Genomic DNA, 20,169 nt, shown 5'->3' on the forward strand with positions numbered 1-20,169 from the left:
GGCATTATTTCTGTGTTCATTCTAATTTCAGTGAATTTAATAAAGCCATAAATCTTAATTTCAATCTGAAGACTGCACAAGTACTACTCTAGTTGAAAATATTTTATATAATAAAAAATAAGTTCACATGTAGATTCAGCAGAAATTACTCATTTCCAGTGAGGTAGTGATCATCTCCATACTTGTTAAAAGCTTCAGATCTGATAAACATAAATAAAAAACCTAACCATGTGATCTACATCCATATTCTCCCCAGCCCTTTCACCACAAATCTTTACAAATTGACCAATGCACAGACATCAGGCTTATCCTTAACTCTCAGGGGCAAAGCATTTGAATCCAGAATGTAATCAACCTCAAAGAGTGATTACTATTTCTTCCCTTTTTGCTTGACTGATAATTTAGAAACATGCTCTACGATTCAAATTGCATATAATGTTGTATTAAGAAAAATGAATTGTAGAATTAGTTTATTCCTCTTGATAATCTTCATGCTCTAGAGACAAAACAAACAAACAAACAAAAACCTGCAGGAAATGTTTGTTATGCAGTTGGTAGGATAATACCATTTTACATGTGTTTCTCAGCAATGCTTCTCTGTAGCATTGGATCCTTTACTCATAATCTTTTCTTTCAAAAGATTCATGTCAACGTGAAAACTTCAGTTCTGTTTCACCTAACTTTTTTTTGTGTGTGTGCTTCATTGGGAGAGGGCAGTAATATAATTTTACCCACTATTTGACTATTTTCTGACATCTTTGGGTAAAACTATAATAAATGAATAAATAATTGATTTTGCATATGGAAATGTTTATGTTTATTCCACAGCAAAGCCATCTTTTCAAAACTATAAAAGCAAATTTTAAGTTAGCAAAGAGTCTCATTAACTTTTCTATTCCCCCGCAGGCCAGTGGGCCAGCATCAATGAACTCAGGCAGTTAAATGTAATCTAGTGTCTGATACATTTAAAATGTTTGTGCTTGTTAGTACTCTAGAACAATCTTCACTGAAGATAAAATTCTGAAGCACAAAATTGAGTTTTTATTGTTTTCTGGATAAAATCTCATGTATGTTTTAGAGACTTTGCTTTCTCCAAATGCACAGTGCTCCTTGTACTAAACTGCATTTTTCAGCTGTTAGATTAGAAATTACTGTCGTTTTGTAGCAGGACTGAAAGTAAGAAAATGCAGACAAAAAGAAATGTAAAGCTGAAAATTTCCCCATCTCCACTGCCGTTGCAGCTTCCAGAATAAACATAAGTCACTCAGTCAAAGTGGAGAGCCAGAAATCTGAAAAGGTAAAGGTATCCTTTTAAAGAGCTTTGGGCATCACTTAGTGTGAACAGGCATCAGAAGTCTGACTGACTTACTGATTAGGGATATGGCACCCATGCAAAAAGGTGTGGTTGCCAGGGGGCAAACTGAGAGGCAAATCCTCCTTCCACGAAACTTCCTTTGGGTTCAGAAGCCCAAAGCATTGCTGTACCAGGGCCTGGAATGCAGTCCTGCTGCTGGCAGGAGTGATCTGGAACCAGAAGTGGGAGAGCTGCATCACCACAGATCTGTGCCAACTGATTAACTTTGATTTAATTGCATTGATTAGGGCATTAAATATTGTTATCATAACTAATTTTGTACTAAAAATAGAATGAGCAGCTAGTGACTAAAGAATACAATGTGGACCTTTGCATACTTTATGATATGTAGAAGAACAACTGTGGTAAGAAACAATAAAAAATATGTCATATACTATTGGTATGATAACATTGCTGTGCAGTTCTCAATGCTTAAGTACACAGAATCTGCTCAGACTCTATCTCCACCTACAATCTTGGGAATGTTATGTGCTGTGTGGATATTGCAGATCATGCCAGCACTAGTTTAGGAGTTTCGTCACTTCTCTTTCTGAAATCACTTTGTCATGCCTCATCTGCCATTTCCCCTCCAATGATCCTCTTTGTCGTCTCTAATGGATTGTTGCTTCTAAAATGGTAAAGAGGACTATGTTCAGTTTCTTTCTATTTCCTACAAATACACACCCCCACATCCTCATTGAACTCTCTAAACATTGTGTACCATGAAAATATTAAACATTTTATTTTCTTTATATGAAATAGAATGAGTTCCATTAGAATGATAGAGTCAAGTATCAGAACAACCTCAAGAATGGGACTTGTGTGTTAAAATCTGTTCAAAGGAACATGTACTTTTTTTCCTAGCTGCATATGCTCAATACTAATGTATGAATTAATAAAGCAATTTTCCTCTGACTTCAGTTTTCAACTTTTTATGTAAAGAGAGCACACTGACATGATGATGACATCTAGGCAAGGCAAGGGAAAAGGAAAAGGACTTATGACAAAGAAGGGAGCAAAGATATTTGGCACTGCCTAGAAGATAATTCACAATTCACTTTACTGATGGAAGAGTACATCAGATCCAAGAAAGATACTTTTATGTTTAACTTTTAGAAAGTAAATGGGAGATAGTTTCCTAAACATTTTCACATACCTGCCCTCAGGCTTTTCAGGTGATTGCAGTGGAAAGTAGAAGCTTAAGCACTTAAGTTTTGGATTCACATACCTAAAAGGATGCAGGTTGTTAGCCATGCTATGTTCTTGGCAAGGTATATCTTTTAATTATTTCAGCTGGATTACTAAAATTTTCCTGCCCAGATATTTGGTCTTGTAGAAAAAAAGATTGCTTTTCTTTGAGGAAGGGATTAATTTTTAATCTCTATTACTTCTTTCCTCAGTTGCAATACTCTTTTCATATGTAACATGCCATATATACAAAACTTAAATATTCTGTTGATTAACAAATTACTTATGAAAGAATGCAATTATTTTCTTGGCTGCCTGTTTCAAATTCTTTTTCTCCCTGGCATTAGTATGGACCATCTAGGAATCTGGAGTTTTAGCAAATATATTTTAGCTTATTGGATAATTCAGCATTGCAGTTCATTGGGCCTACCATTAATCTCAAATATGCAGCACTGTAGAGAAGGTAGTTAAGCAGCTTACACAAAAGGTAGCTGACTGCATGCATGATCTGGTGCTTCTTCTATGACCACTCGACAAGCTTGCCCTCGTATGGAACACCCAGGCTTGTGGCATATTTCCTCACAAGACATAAACTTTTCTCCTTCACCCTGTGAATATCACTTTTGTCTAAAATAGCTTATTAAAAAAGTGAAAAATATTAGTCTTCAAAGTGATATTTTTTTTTAAACCATATTCTTTGTCAGAAATGACCTTCACTACATACCTGGCAATAAAATATAAACACTTTTCAATACTTTATTTGTACAGTTCATGCATTTTAAGCATTTAGCTTATTCAAGAGCACTGTCCTCTGTAAGGAATGTGGTGTCAGATGGATTTTGCATGTTTTTGTATAATGTTTTCATGATAATACAAAAGGCATCTTTCCTCCTTTCTGTCACAAGTAAGCTTTCAAATACCTGCTCACAAACCATGGTAGACATAGTTTCATCTAAAATAATGACAAAGGATTTGAAATACAAGCAAAGTTAACACATGACCTGTGACATTTCTGACAAGGGGGAAAGCTTAAGTGGTGAAAAAAAGGTTTATATAAATTATCAATTTGATGAGCAACAAAAATGATGCAAACTTCTTTTCATCACTCCTTGTTTTTCTCCACAATAGTCACAAGTCTTTCCCACATATTTTTTTTTCTACCTTCACTCCTCATGCATCTCCCATGTGTTTGGCTGGGCAAGAGGAAGCATATGCTGTGACAGATTTACAGCTGCACCTGTGCTGATTGTCCAAACATACGTGTGTGTTGACTGGCCAGCTGGCTGCTTCATTCTGAAGTGAATATAGGACTGGATTGCAATGGCATTTCTTTCAAGGGAATGCTAATGAAGGCCTTTGCTATAACCAGGAACTCATTTTCATAAAATAAGAGGAAACTTCTAATCTTGAGACTACACTTCTGTCACATTGCATTGTAGGTTTATATAATTGGAAAAAAAAACACTTCAAGGATGACAACAACAGACAGATGGATAGACAGCATGATTACACAACCTTCATTTCTTTAGGAAGTATGACTAAAATAATTATCTTTTCCTTAAATTCTTGTACCAAATTATAAAAAACCTACGTAATCACTTCATACTCTTACTTCATGCTGGTAGATATATCTTTCATATTCAGCAAGCTTTTTTTCACTATCATCCTTTTCAGATATGCACAGATTTCTCACTGAGGTGAATGAAAATTTCAAGCATGGGAAGTGTAGCCAGTTGGAGAAAGCTGATCAAAAACATATCTGGATCTCAATTACTCAAAGATTTCCATATAGTTGTTTAGTGTTTTGATGACACTTCTTCTATGAAAAGAAGAGTAACATTCAACATTCAGAAGAAAAATTCTGGAGACAAATTTTGGCCAGAAATACTTGAGAGAATATAGCCACAGTGAAGTGCTAAAGTTATTGGTCAAATAAAACAGTATTGAGCTTGATGGACCTAAATATATTGAAGAGAAGTTTTAATAAGCATTAGCACCAGCGACACTGTGCATAAAAGTGTTCTGATTAAAATGTTAAATTTTTTGAAATTATTAATTCCTCTTATTTTTATTTAGTTTGTGTCAAATAAAATTAAGGTTGGACATGAGGAAAACCTTTTTCTCCTGAACAGTGGTCTGGCGCTGGACTAGGCTGCCCAGGGAGGTGGTAGAGTCACCATCCCTGGCAATGTTTAAGAAATGTTTAGATGGTGTACTGGGGAACATGGTTTAGTGGGAAATACTGGTGATTTCTGGATAGTTGGACTGGATGGTCTTGGAGGTCTTTTCCATCTTTGGTGAATTTATGATTCTGCATATATATAGCATAATTCAGAAAATAAGACATAATGGGGAAAAAACAAACCCCTCTGTCCCAAATTAAACCAGAACACATGGCCTGTTCTGGCAGGTGAGATGATGGCTTACCTTACCTACCTTTAGACCTTTGTCTTGCTGTCATGTACAACTAAGTTGGTCATTATCAAAATCTCTTTACAGATAATGGGAAGAAGCAGGAGCATGTAGGATTTGTCTAAGCATTTTTTAGATAGTTTCTGTAACATGAAGTGAATAGAGTACTAGAATTTTATTTATTTATTTATTTATTTATTTATTTATTCTTCATTGATTAGAGAAGGCATTTAAAAATATTTCATTAATATATTTTATATTTTATATAAAAATATTGTCAAACTTCAACATCATCTTTGACATGGTAGACTGGGAAATATTTACTGTAGGTGGATGGTTGGATCAGATGATCTTAGATGTCTGTTTCAATTTTAGGATTGTGTGATTCTATTTTGATAAGGTAATATTAACTAACTTATTAAAAATTCAGAAATATATTTCATTGCTTTTATTTTCCAACATTTTCTTAAGTGTAAAGTGGAACAGTTGAAATCAGCATTGGATACACCTTGGGTCTTTCTGTGGAATAAGGAGGATTTTACTTTCTGCTGTTTTCTTCAGTGCTCTTAAATAGCGTATTTACGAAAGAAACCCAAAGCTCTATCTCAGCTTAACCAAATCATCTATTTACCCCAGTTCTCATCTGTTACTGAGTGAACCTCTCTGTGATTCCAAAATAAAACATTTTGATTTTAGGATGCTTCAATTCAGTAACCTTTTGTATATCAGTTTTGTTTGTTTATCAGTTAGATGGCTTTTCTGCCTTGAGCACAGTGGAAGTGCCTAGCGAATTAACTGCCCAGTGGTAGTTCTGTGCTCCTTCATCAGCGTGGGTCTTATTGGTGATTTCATTGAGTTTACAAATTTAGAGGGGCTTAACTCTCCAGAGATCTACTGCTACAACTCTAATAAAAAGGTGTTGATAGACCTTTGGCAGTGCTATCTGAAGCACTGCCTCTGAAGCACTGCTATCTGAAGCTATCTGAAGTTCAAGGTTATTTTGATTTTTTTTTCCCACTTCAAGTGCGTTATTTGTGTTGATGGATTTTACAATTAACTACATACAATCTATTTATGCTGAAAAGCAAAGTGTATAATCCTCTCCCACATTTATCCCCATTTTATACTTTCAAGTAATGTTTTTTCTTAGTGCGTGATTCTTCTTGATTATGTTCATAAGATTCTCTGTAACTGCTCTACTGTTGAGAAGGGTATATACTTCCTTTCCTCATAAACTGAATTTTATCTTGATTTTGTAATAGTAAATTAATTATGGGGGAATTATGAGTCATCATGACACACTGAGTATAGAATATTACATTTATTCAAATTAATTTTGTGGGATGATAAGATCCTCTTACACTGCAATTTTTTTATGTCCCTTGATGTTTTGACACTCCTTGTTCTCCCTTATAACCTGGAGGTTAAAATGTATTTCTTCCTACATGTTATAAGAAGTGCACATAGAAAATATATATTAATGCAGGTACAGATTGGTAAGTATGTAAGCACAACATATTATTTATTTGCATGACAAATTGAAAAGATATTCCAACAGTTGAATGCCCGTGGAGGGGGTTTGTTTCTTCCTCTAGAGCTATCTGACAAAGCAACAGAACTGTGTTCGTAACTGTTCACTTATCACTATTAATCAGACTGTGAGACTTCTCCTAAAAAGGCTTACACTATCAATGTAATTTGTAGAAAGTAACAGGTCTTGTAGGTGTCACCTTACTCACATATGAAATGAAATAAAAAACACAGGTATTCAATTATTTATTTATTTATTTATTTATTTATTTGTATTAATGCTACCTTAGAATAGCCTTTGGAGAAAACAAACAGCATTATACACTTTAAGGTCCATAATTACGAGGTCTGACAGGGTGTGGAGGAGAGTGATACAGACTTTGCAAGCAATGTTATTCCAGGAAACACATAATACTACAAAAGTCAGATGCCTTTGAAAAATAGTGTGTCCTGTAGATGAAAACTGGGCATTAACAAGCGTGGTATCTGAAATTAAAGAGCTGTCAAAAACAATAATAAATGCTTAAAGCTAGTTCATAATTTAAAAAATGTTTGCATGTTGCCACATATGGTGACATTAGAAGTGCATAGAATTTGAATTCAGTGAAGGTGTTCTCATCACCATGAAGTACGATTTATTTCCCATCACACTGGTAGGCTCCCAGAATGCCAAGTTATTTGCACTGCATGAACAGATTGCATAATTATCTGTTGACTTCTTGAAAGAAGAGTTGGCAGTGCAGTGTGATTAGGCTTTCCAGAGTTGGCAAATGCATAGGTGTGAACACAGACTCATGAGAACCATCCCAGGGCAATTTTTAATAATGAACAGAAATACTTGGGACATATTTTTTTTTAAAACATAGAGATGAGGAAAGTAAAATGTGAGATATACACTTAATTAATTTGGCATGTGTTGTTCAGTTGGGTGAACATGTATTATGTGACTACTGCATTGCTGAATAAGGATGACAAGGTAACATACTAGCAATGTATAGACTTTTACAATGTAAAAGATATGTAAAGCAATGTTAAATGTAAAGCAATGTAATAGACTTTTACAAACCTGAGAGTCTTGCCATTAAAAATTACAGAATCACAGAATGACCTGGGTTGGAAGGGACCTCAAGGATCGTGAAGCTCCAACCTCCCCGCCCAGCAGGGCCACCAAACTTCCATGTTTACTAGATCAGGTTGCCCAGGGCCCCATCCGGTCTGGCACTGAACACCTCCAAGGACAGGTCATCCACAACATACAATCAAAAAATATAATGCAAATCAATTATTTTTAATTCAAGCTTGGCACACAAAAAAGTAATTGTTTTTTTTAAGTGAACTTAAGCAAACTGAAATTCTTTCTAGGGCAATCTTTATCTGTTCCATTGTGTGGCATTAGCAGTATTTCTGTTTTGCACTCACATCTTAATTCTTCTCTGGTGAGATTTCTAAAGATCTGTCTGTGAACACTTTGCTGAAATCTCCACAACAAAACACAGAGGGAGATTTAGCTGAATTGCCACTGCCTAGCAGTAGACCTTTACTGTACTTTTTCACTGCTATGAGGAAGAAGAGTTGATTTCTAAAGGAAAATGATGACTGAATGAGCTGAATTATACAGCTTGAATTTGATTATCCTTGATGGTTTTCTCCTCAGATAGACAGACCTTGCAACAGAAAAACAGAAATAAATTTGGCCAGCAGGAGAAGGCTGTTGCTAACATTTTTTTCAGTTAATGTTCATCCTGGTCTGATGAGGATTGGCAAGTGGAAAAAAAAATAAACTGATTTGTGATACATGGGTGACATACAAAGGACAATATTGTCTCTGCTCTATGGCCTGGGATGCCTACCTATATCTACATATCTCTTGTTCTCATATGGAAAATTTCCATTTTGCATTCTGGTAACCAAAAATGTACTCTGTGTGATAGGGAAAAAAATAAAAATAAAAATCACACAGCTGGGATACTTTATAGAATAAGGAGCAATAGAAGTCACCACATCTGTCACTCCATGAGGATAAAAGCAATTCCAGAAGTAAAAGTCATACTGAACTGTAATGAAATTCTCCAAATGATTATTCTTTTTACATGCTTTTTAAGAATAACATTGGAAAAGTAATTTTCTAAATCTAAAGTTTTGAATTATCAGAATTTACACTGAGACACGTTGACTGTGTCAGCATACAATTCATATGAGATAAAAAAATCCAAGTCTAAACTGCTATGTTTCAGGTTAGGTAATTCTTACTTCCATTTATCTTAAATGTAAAATATCTTTTTGTTCATTCACTGGAAGACAGTAGTAAAATATTTTGATATGTAAAAAAAAAATCTCTGTTTATAGGCTTACTATTCATACTGGAAATGTACATATACAGGAAAAAATATTTGAAATATGACTCAGAAATACCTTTAAATAACATATAACCATACATATTATTCTTCTGCTTTGCTTACTGAATCTTTAAATACTTCCAGAGTCTTTCCATAGTTTTCTAAGTTCTTTGAATCAGTTTCATTCCTGATTGGACATCATACATTGCAAGGTGTGTATGAAGGCAGGTAATTCATTCAGAAGGAAAATCAGAGGATAAAATGGAAATTTTCTCTAAAGGAAAAGTACTGTGTTTTGAATTTTTAGTAGCTGTCTGAGTATTATTAACAACCTTACTTAGATTTGACAAGCAAGTAATAATGTGGTTATTCATCTCAAAGACAGTGGACCAGAATACTTTTCTGACTATAAATGCATTTTAAAAGCTAAAAGAGAAATTTCATTATAATAAAGATCAAGATGTTGGCGAATGTAATCTTTGAGTGTTTTACTGTTAGATAAATCTTTTTTTTTTCCTAAAACAGCAGTTAAGGTTTTAGAACATTTAAGAAATATAATAAATATTTCTCTATTTGCAGAAGTAATATTTATTGAAAGCAGACAGTGTGGTATTTATTTCAAAACATATTGGGTCAATCTACCTTGTGCTTAATACCACTGAACATAGTCCAGTTACACAGATCTGGATTTGGTTCAACAACGATGTTTTACCATTCTTAGAATAAAAATTTTCCTCTATCCAAGATAAAGGTATAATGGAAGCCTGTTCCATGTAAAACCTACGGGAATTTCTCCATTGTCTCATAGTGGTACCCAGTTTATTCACTAGTGAGATGCTATGAGTATCTTTTATATATAAGGGTAGGTTGGATGCAGTGATTTCTTCTCATGGAATAATGTTTGAAGATATTTTTACTGCAAGTTGATCTCTAGTCTTGATTAAAAAAAATAAAGATTTAGTAAAAGTAAAATTATAATAAAAGTATAAGAAAGAAATATATAGAAAGTATCTTAATACATTCAACTATTTACCAGGGGCCTCTCTGCGACTTCTACTACATGTACAAACAACACGTGAATGTTAGGTATTTGCAGGTTGTGTTTATCAAAAAAATAATATGAAAATATGTGACACTTCATTGTTTAAAGATAAAAAAATATGGTTTCTGAGCTCCCTTCAGCTCTTCCCTTTCTATAAAATCTCAGAAGCATTTTTATCTTTTTCTTTTAAGACATTTAACTGGTAACTATTTATTTCTCACTTATTAGTTTGTCTATAATTATTCTCATTACTATTAATTCTCAACATAGACATTCTGTTATGACGTATCTGTTCAAAAATATCCTGTCATCCTGATTATTTCAAAGTGCTGTATTTCAGAAGTCATTCAATACATCAGTTAAGATAATAATAATAACCTCATATGTTGAAAACTATCCCTACTTAAAATAAGTGTGATATCTTAGTATAGAATATTAAATAAAGGTAATTCCTATGTAATGGACTTTAATAACGTTTTAAATGACAACATAAAGTTGCAATTTAATGAAAATTTTCTACTCTGTGCTCCAAAGAAAAATAACATTCCTCCTTTACATCTATCTTTCTAACATGCTGTTCATAAAATATAGATAGGAAAACAAAATATTTCGAATTCATTCGTTTTCCCCAGGAAATACTGAACTCTGGTTAGCTGTCTTTAGTCTGTTACTTACACCATCAATTGAGAAACTGCAATATGAATGCTTATCTTGTTTTTGTAAAGTTCTGCCAGACTGAGTACATTGTTCACCCTAGTCTATAAAGGAAGTGAAATGGAAGTTGCTCTTTAGTTATAATAGGAATTGTGTGAAATGTTACTGAATGGCTTCTAGTTCTTTGGTCTTTCATTTTAAAAATCATTAGTAACATAATACATTTGTTGCCATAACATATTGCTTCAATTTCCACATTCTTCAAGTGTTTATAGGTTCATCAGCTGGGAAAGGAGAACAAATAGACACTGTACCAAGAATGCTAAATGGTAAAAGAAGAACAAGTCATTTCAGGCACCTGACTGTCAGGTGGGTACCAGACAGAATAGAGCTATGGTCCAGCAAACAGTTATTAAAGACATTCTTTTGTTCCTGTTCACTTCAAGCAGTGAAGCCAGCTGGAAATGTGACACAGCTAAAACTGAGCTTTAGACCTTCTGAAATGACTTCTCTAATTCCTACATTCACACCCTTTGTATGACATCTCTAAAGCCATTCTTCATCCAGAATAATATTTGAGTCCCAGTAGCTCCATGAAAAACTTCATTTAATTTTCATAAAGGCAGTGACCTTGTTTTCTTCTGAGCATTTATTTAAACTGCTTTATATTATAATTTTTCATATTGCATATCAAATTGTAAACACGCAAACGATACTTTAAGCTATTGCTTCTGTTTTTCTATGGATTGTGCACCGATGAAGAGTTTTGTATCACGGTAACAGTTTTTCTGGAAAATTTGAGTTCTGAGAGGTCAAATGTAAACAGAAGTCAACAGTAATGCTGATAGATTTCCTTTACTTGAAAATGTCAGCAAGGAGGCCAGAGACTAATGGAATGAATTATGTTTTCATTTTTAGGTCGTGCTTCTAAATTAAGGTTGGAACATTCTGATAAGGTTTGTCTGGGAAGTATTCCTTGCTATTGCCTATATTACACTGGAATAACTTGAATGGCAGGCCTGGTCTAGGGAAAATGGGGCTTTCCAGAGATGTGACAATAAATTCTACTGGGACTTTTCAGAGGTGTGACAATAAATTTTATCATTGCAAAGCACATGTAAAACCAGAAACATGGCTATGAAGAAAGAGACCTGGCAGCAACAGTATCTACTGATTTTACCTCTGCTCAGTGCAATTGCTCTTATCCCAGCCCTGGGCAATTGCTGGCACATGAACATCCCAGCCAGTAAAGGCACAAATCCACAAGTAGCTTCTCATGAACAGTAATTTTTGGAGAGAAAATAAATAAATAAATAAAAAGGAAAATGAAAAAAAGGAGGAGAAGATGAAGAAAGTACAAATTATTTTGGAAGGAAAAAATCTTTCTTTATTCTTTGATTACCCCATCATCCTACACATTTTAAATTTTTGACAGACATGTGACTGTCTTCACACTTCTATCAGTCTTACAGTTAATTGCAGAATTTCAAATCAAAAGCTACCAATCTGCCATGTTTCACAAGTACTTAGCTCACACAGAAATTAAATTTGTATGACACAATCTTTCTTGAATTCCTAAAATCAGCTAATCTATAAGTAATACAGACAGAAGGCACAAAACATAGTTTATACCCTTTTACCCACATGCTATCAAGTCAATGCATGTCTGTTATCTAACTTAAATTGTTGGCAGCAAAGTTAGAACGAGCTTTCTCACAGTGATTAGATGTCACTACTGGCTCTGACTCCAGGAACATATGTTACTAGAACATATCTGCCCTATAAACTAGAAGAGCTACTATACTTGTTCTAATTTCTTAGAACATCAAACCAATGCAACTCTCTATTCATGAGGTCAGAATCATATATAAAGCATACAATATATACAAAATATGTAAAATTTATGAAGAATTAAAAGGCTGTAAAAAGAATATGAAAATTTCCAGTATCTGCTTAGCTAGCAGCTCATCTAATTTTTTATTCCATCTCAAAAACTACCTGGCCTCAGGTTGCTTAGAACAAGATATAGTAAACACCATGGGGTCTGTGAATAACCATACATTCAGAAGTTACTAGATACAGATTTACATGGTAAAAATTAATGATTTATATTATTTGGCATAGATTTGTTCTATTCTTAAAACTGTCTGTGTTAAATGTGAGAATTCTTTTTATCTTTTCAAATTTTCCAAAGTTATTGCATAATCAGAACATCTTGCAATGGTTATATTTACAGAATAATTGGTTCTCTTGTTCAGAATTGCTTCTACTGAGCAGTGCGCAATATGCTCTTTCAGTTTCTTTTCTTTTATTGGTTATTCCCTCTATTTGTATAAAAGGACACAATATGGTGGAACATTTATTTTGCTGCACTTACTTCATCCATTTTTTTTTTTTTTTTTCCCCCAGTAGCTAACTCATCCATTAGTTATTCTTGTTGCAATTTAGATAATTCCCACATACCAAATCCTTGAATGTATTTCTCTTTTCTCTGGAGTTTTGTTTAAAGTCTGTTTCTGTTATATATGATGAGATTAGGTAGCTAGAGCTATGTCCATATAGAAAATCTACAATTATGTTGTTCAGTTCCTAGCACTTTGGTATTTGTTTTTATCATCTTCTTTGTAAATTCTTGGTTTCTGATGACAGATGTTTACGTAACATCCTATTTGTAACTCCCAGGATTTCTTTCAAGTGCTTATAGTTAAAGATCAAATATAGACAATGGTTATTTCTTCTACTTGAAGTATACAACACTTTATATAGAACTGTAACAAAATCCAATCCAGCAGTCCCTAGACTCTGAAGAAAGATGTATATTGACTGGTTTAACCATTTGCATTTTAAAAAGATTTTAGTTTCCATCAGTTTCATTTACCGCAGTATGTACAAAATAAATTATGATTCACATTTTTTCCTTATTTTTTAGAAACTTGTAGGCTAAGTTTTAGACAGGAATCAAAATGTAGATCCTCATTTCAAACTAAAATATAGATTGCGAGCTCTTTAACTAACCTTGCAGTTAAGAAGAGCAAGGTTCTTTCTCTAGAAGATATGGTGTCTATTTTGGCATCTGGTGACATTTCTGAACCATAGCTATCATAGCTGACTCACTAGTGCCACACAAGATCTCCATAGATACTGAATGAGCAAAACTTAGTCTTTATCACTATCCTAGACCAAAAACAAAAGGTAATCCAGATACAGTTTTCATCAACTTTATCAGAGTATGAGACATGCACATTCTTAACTTACTCGCTTTAATTTAATGTATAAAGTTTGGTAGCATTAACCTATATCATTGTCTTCCTTTGTGTAGGATCATTACTGCTGCACATTTTACTGAAGTCCAAAAGGAAGGAATGGAAGTCAGAAGCCAAAGTGATTCTGCTAGTGTCTGCAGATGTTTCTACAAGAATAAGAGAAAGGCAAGTGAGCAGAACTGGGAATTTCTGTAAGACTTCTGTAATTTGTGGTCTATATATAGTCCGTTTCTCCTGTCCTCATCCTTTTTGTAGTCCAGCCTATACATAAAAAGCAGTGAAGACCACAGAAAGCAAACCTTAGAGAGCAATGGCTGGAACATTCCCATAGCTTGAAGTCATAAGCCTAGAAATATAGAAGGGGACTTGAAATCAACTCCAGTTTGAGCAGAATGTGATTTTCTTTGCTGTTTCTTGATATACATCCTTGAATATACCTGTTCTGTTCTTCAATGCACATTTCTGATCCACTTCACTTACTCCATAGGTATATTCAGGTAAAATCTTGTTTTAGTCAGAAGTAATTTAGCCAGTTTAGTCCCACTCCAGCTGTAGAACTGTAGCATTTACAGATGTTCATCCCCCACTGTCTCCACAGTTAGTATAGAGTAACTGGCATTTTTAAGGTGGAAATCATCTGGCTTGTTTAAAACAACCACTTCAGAGTTTCATGAGTCACACCTTAGATTCCATTGCCAGTACTAATGAAAAGTTAATTCCAAAGGAAATCTGTGGTGACTGACTTAGACAAATTCAGAAAAGCAGCCTAATATATTGGAATCATTATGTCTTCCATTATTATTTTTGGAAATGTTTGATTCCTACATGTGGGAAATGATGGTTTATCAGAGTTATGATTACAGATATTAATTTGTTTTTCAGGGGTCTGGCAATCTTGACTTCTCAGTGAAAGATAGACAAATTATTGAGCACCATAATAACTTTTAAAATCAGATGACTCTGACATTTAGTTTTGGTGATAATGATTTCAATTTGTGTGTGTGTCAGCTGTTCCATTTGTTAAATATATAATATTTATTGATGTTAATTATAATATTAATCTTATAGTGACCTGGTTTATATTTATTCACTCACATTTACAAAGTTCTTGATAATCTCAAAAGGATACAGATGCCAAACATTATTAGCCATGTTGTTTTTCTTTATATCTAAGTGAGATTCATGCGTTCCTGTTGCTTATTCATAGACATTTTCATTTCAGTTTGAATTTTTAATCTTATTCATCTCCCCCTTCTGAATAAATAGGATCCTTACCAGCTCATCACCGTGCCTTGAATCCCCTGAATTTTTTACATTAGTACATTTGTGATTCAGAACACATCCTACAGCACCATTTTCCATTTTCTATTGGATGTGCATTCCATATGCCATTAAAGATTCAGCATCACAAGCTATCATTATATTAATTTTAAAACACGTTTTTAACAGCAGATGAACAATCACAATGATTAAAAATGCTTCTCCTCTCAAGGGCTCATACAGTATTTTGCATTCTCTGGCATGTTGATTAGTTATGTTGATTGAAAATGAGTGAAAAACAGAGACAACTTATTAGCCGGTTTAGTTAGCTCCTACTTACATTAATGAAAATGTCTGGATACATGCCCATTAAGAATACTTGGGAGATCAGAGGTTGAAAAGTGATTCCTTTGCTTCTCCCTCTTGACAGTTTGGAAAGGAGCATATCCACAAATAGCTGCTGAAGCATGCAGAACCTCCACAAGAGAACATTAGGGCACAGGGGCCCAGTCCAAGCCAGAACACTCTTGGGATCAAGGGAGTCACACTCAGCCAGTGTTTGCATGGCACCTCCCTGAAGGCTGGAAGCACAGGTGCTTTGGCAAAGCTGGAAGTAGTTACATTATTGCCACTCCTAACAAGCAATACATCTGTCTTTCACTGCCAGAGAGGCAGCGGTGGAAACAAGGAAGAGTACGTCTGGCTTTCTGAAGGGAATCTTTGTTTTTTCTTCAATAATTATTTGCATAAGTGCCGGCCTCAGAGTGGGTTTAATGCCTTAAAACAGAATTTCAGGTGACACCAGGGATCTTCATGCTAAATACAAAATCCACTCTCTCTGTTTTGTACATCTGGTAAAATGCAGTGCTGGCCAGAGGCGACGAGCAGGAGAAAGGAAGAGAGAAGGGTAAAAGAAATGTCACTATGATTGCTATTTCATGTTTGGAATATCAAGGGTAAAAGCATTAAAGTGATTTGCCTAAGGTGATGCAGAAAGTGCCAGGAACTGAATCCAGATCTCCTGAGTCACAGCCTAATGCCAAATCAGCTGACCATGTTTCCAAGCATTTGGTTGTATGGAATTTGTGGGCCTGATTTACTGGCAAAGTCTGATGATAGTGATTTTTCCCAATATAAAAAGTGAATGACCCCCCCAAAAAATATAGCAGGTTTTTGTTTTTTAATTGAAAATGATAATCCTTACAAGACTGCAAAATAAATAAGTATAAATAAGTCAATAAGCAAAAGAAATGGGATTCAAAAAGACACAGAAACCAGACTTAGTGGTGGTGCAAGACCCATTTCAGCATCACTTCAGGAGTCATGTGGCAACACTTTGTCATAAAAAAAACCTGTGCTTTGGAATAAAAGACAGGAATCTGGTCAGTGAGAAAACATATGCTACTTGTAACCTGCTGTACAGACAGTGGGAAAGGTCTATGAAATGTTTGAAGTACTTTGCTTGTTATTCTTAGGTTGCTGCAAAAACATTTTCTTTTTTCAAACACTTGCTATCTGAGCAAAAAGTAAAATAAAATAAAATAAAATAAAATAAAATAAAATAAAATAAAATAAAATAAAATAAAATAAAATAAATCAAATTTCATCTTCATTTTTCTTGAACTCTGTTGAGTGGACTTCAACCAGATTATGTTCTAAAATCTACCTGGGTTAGATAACACAGATGTCAGTTGCAGTACTTAGTATTCAGAATTGGTAAGAATAGAATTTTAATGCTAATTTCAATAATTTTACTTATAGTTTTAATGAGACTATTCCTACTCAGTGCTATATATACATATATGATTAATCAAGTCATTCACATTTTGAATCATTTATGAAACTATATAGGTAGACTAAAACATGTTCTTATTTTGCTGATGCGAGCTTTGGATAATTGGTGCAAAAATGTTACCCATTTCAGATGCTTCAGAGTTCATGTTATTAAAATATTGAGTGAAATAGTGCATATATCATTGCTATTATATTATAACTATTGAATTAGTACTGGAAAATTCAAATCATTTTTTTCAGTTTTCACAGATTCCCAGTATGAAAATGGGTATTTTATGTTATTTGATGCCTAAACTGGGGACAGATATTTAATGAGTAGGCAGTTTTCCTTTCCAAGCCAGGTTGTATTTTTGAAAAACGGAGGACTAACTAGTAAAGAGAGACTGCTCGAGAAATAGTTTACTAACATCTTTTGCAATCCTCTATACACTGCTGGGGTTTTTGCCCCTTACAAGTGGCAGCTGTAATTCTGTCTCTAGAGGAAAGGCTCTGCCTGGAGAGCAGTCTCACTCTGCGCATGTCACTGGTGTGTGCACAGATGCATGGCAGATGCAATTGTTGAGTGCAACAATTCTTCAGCAGGTAGAAAACATTCTGTTGTGCCATCCATAGGCATCTTTTGGGATACATCTATCTCCTGTATTTCTGTTTCCAGGTAGATCCATATACAAATGTTAGCACAAAGAAAAACATATTTTAAAACAAACAAACAAACAAACAACAACATGTGCTTTTACTTTCTATTGGTATTCTATCATCAGTGTACTAAAATTAGCATATATCAGCAAGTCTGCAACATGTTTGTTCTGTTGTCTCCTACTTAAATCTACAAACTGCATTTACAGCTACTAAAACAGCTACTGTGGGAAGTGTTTCATTTTCTAAGAGTGGTGACAATGTGCTTGGGCAAACTCCAAAAATGCCACTGAGGTCTGCAGTGAAAGAGAGAAAAAACATCCAAAAGCAAACCAGATAACAATAATAGAGCAACCTCCACAGCTGTTTCTAAGTTGCCTGTTACATATTGCTCCTGTAGAAGAAGATAGTTAATCATCAACCAGAGGAATTAAATCTTCATTTTTTTTTCCTTTTTAATAAGAAAGATTTATCCAGCAGGCAACTATCAGACCATTAGCAATACTTATTCTTACTTTTTCAAGTAAGCTTGAGCATATTGATCTTTTTATGTGCATAATTCCCTAAAATCCCAATGGAGATACTTCATCTAGCTTTTGGTGTTTAAAGGAAAGCACACTGGATTTGTCGAATATTATTATTAAAAAATAAATAATAATAATAATAATAATAAAATCTAAACTGACCTGCAATAAGCTCTGGATAGTTTTAACTAGGTCTAATAATGTAAAGGGGAGGGAAAGAATAAGGTGTTTTAATTAAGCTATAGAAACAGCTATCTTATTAGATTTTAATGATTAAAAGTCCATTGGAATAAAATGTTATGAAAGGGAACATAAAGCAAGCTTAAAGTACTTTGAGTAAAAATCCAGATCCATCTGAGATTGAAGAAAATGGAATAATAATTCCATGCTATCAGCCTTCTCAATCAAGGATTCTTAAAGAGTTTAGAGAAAGAAGGTGTAAAAAACTCAGGAAAATAAATATATATATTTTTTGCACTGTGTAGTATCATGTAAGAAAAATGGGCCAAAAAAAATGTTCATATAATCCTGAGTTAGCAGACAGGAGATCAAATTTGTACATGAGGAATATGCTTTTCTGATAACAGTAAAAACGTGCATTGTGAAATAGCATTAATATTAAGCATGGCAAGATAAAAACACATCTAATTTCTGAGCACAAAAATAATATTATTTAATTTCCTCTGAAATGTGTCATAAATGTGCCTTTTATTCAGTATTTTGAAAGAAAAATGAATAATATTATACTTCTTCGTAGTATAGTTCTGCAATTCAATGGGGGTTGAAATGTCATTATTTAATAAATAGGATAAAGATTAATCAAATAATCTAATCACTGTTCTTTCTTATATTCAGTCATCACTAAAGATGGAAAAAAGCAGGAGAGGAAGAATAGTTTTAGGCTTTATGCCAATATGGGATAGTAGCCCAAAGTTTTCCTGCTTTTTATAAGTGCTAATGCAATACAGAGAGGATCGCTGAAAATGAGAGTGATTATAAATGCAGCCTACACTTCCTTTAGCAAACAGCAGCAGCAGTGTGCTTCTCCTTTCAGGTAGCAGCTGGGCATGGCCAGGTCTGCTCTACTCCCAAGAAAGAACACAGGATGCAGGAGTGCACAAGTTTGGTTTTGGTTGCTTTGTCTGGACATAGACACTTTCCAGGGCATCTCTAAGGCTACCCAACAAATACCTTCAAAAAACTCATGACATATGTGTACCTGTGTGTTAGGAAGCTGTGAGGAGGCCTCATGGTGGCCTACAGCTTCCTCACCAGGGGACTGGAGGGGCAGGCACTGATCTTTTCTATCTGGTGACTGTGATGATTGGGCCCAAGGGAACAAAATGGAGCTGCATCAAGGGAAGGTCAGGTTGGGTGTTAAGAAAAGGTTCTACCCCAAGGGGGTAGTGAAGCTCTAGAATTGGTTTCTCCCCAGGTATCCTGTCAGAGTTCAAGAAGTGTATGGAGAATATTCTCAGAAGTATGGTTTGATTTTTGGTGGTGATGTGAGGATGAGGAGTTGGATTTGATGATCCTGGTGGATCTCTTCCAAATTGGGCTTTCTATGATTTTGTGATTCTATAATTCTATAGGGTGTGACTGAACTGTCTGTACCATCCCAATTCCTCCAGAGCAATTTCATGTAACCATAACTGAACAGAAATATATATATATATATATATATATATATATATATATATATACATACAATCTTGGATTAGTTTTAAACTCAAAGCCTTCGATATTTCCCAGGTTTCTGGATTCATTCATTAGAGTCCACCATTAGGGGTACAACACTCCCAGCAAATCCTGCCTCCTAGAAGGCCAATGAGCCAGTAAATGTCATAACACATTAAGTAGATCTGTATAAGGCTCTGTCTCACTCTATATTTTTTCAGAGGAACATGTTGTCTAACGCCTACACTGCTATTTCAGGCACTAGGCATGTTGAATTAATTACAAGCATTTGATGGTACTCATGTGAGTTGGTTTTTTCAGCAGCCACATATGATACCTTCTGCTTTTACACAGTAGAGAGCTACAGCCTCAGCCTGAATGCAATTTCTGAGCAGATATGACCTCCCTGGTGCTACACCTGTCTTCTACCAACACATCCAAATGGAGAATCAGATACATAATCTGCAGCAGTTCTCTCATGTGAACTGTCATTCACAGA

At 34.5% G+C, this 20,169-nt stretch overlaps 1 long non-coding RNA gene across 4 annotated transcripts in view; it reads right to left on the bottom strand.

Moving 5' to 3' along the window:
* Window positions 1-11,914: 11,914 nt before the first annotated feature.
* The window catches only part of LOC107308989 (uncharacterized), an 83,556-nt gene continuing 75,301 nt past the window's right edge, over window positions 11,915-20,169 (bottom strand). For all 4 annotated transcript variants that reach the window (XR_014943158.1, XR_014943157.1, XR_014943159.1 and 1 more), the window contains one exon: window positions 11,915-13,925. This is a non-coding gene — a long non-coding RNA (uncharacterized LOC107308989). The remainder of the gene's footprint in view (window positions 13,926-20,169) is intronic.

This window comes from Coturnix japonica, chromosome 2, assembly GCF_054131305.1.
Source record: "Coturnix japonica strain WE chromosome 2, WE-NBRP24, whole genome shotgun sequence".
NCBI lineage: Eukaryota > Metazoa > Chordata > Aves > Galliformes > Phasianidae > Coturnix > Coturnix japonica.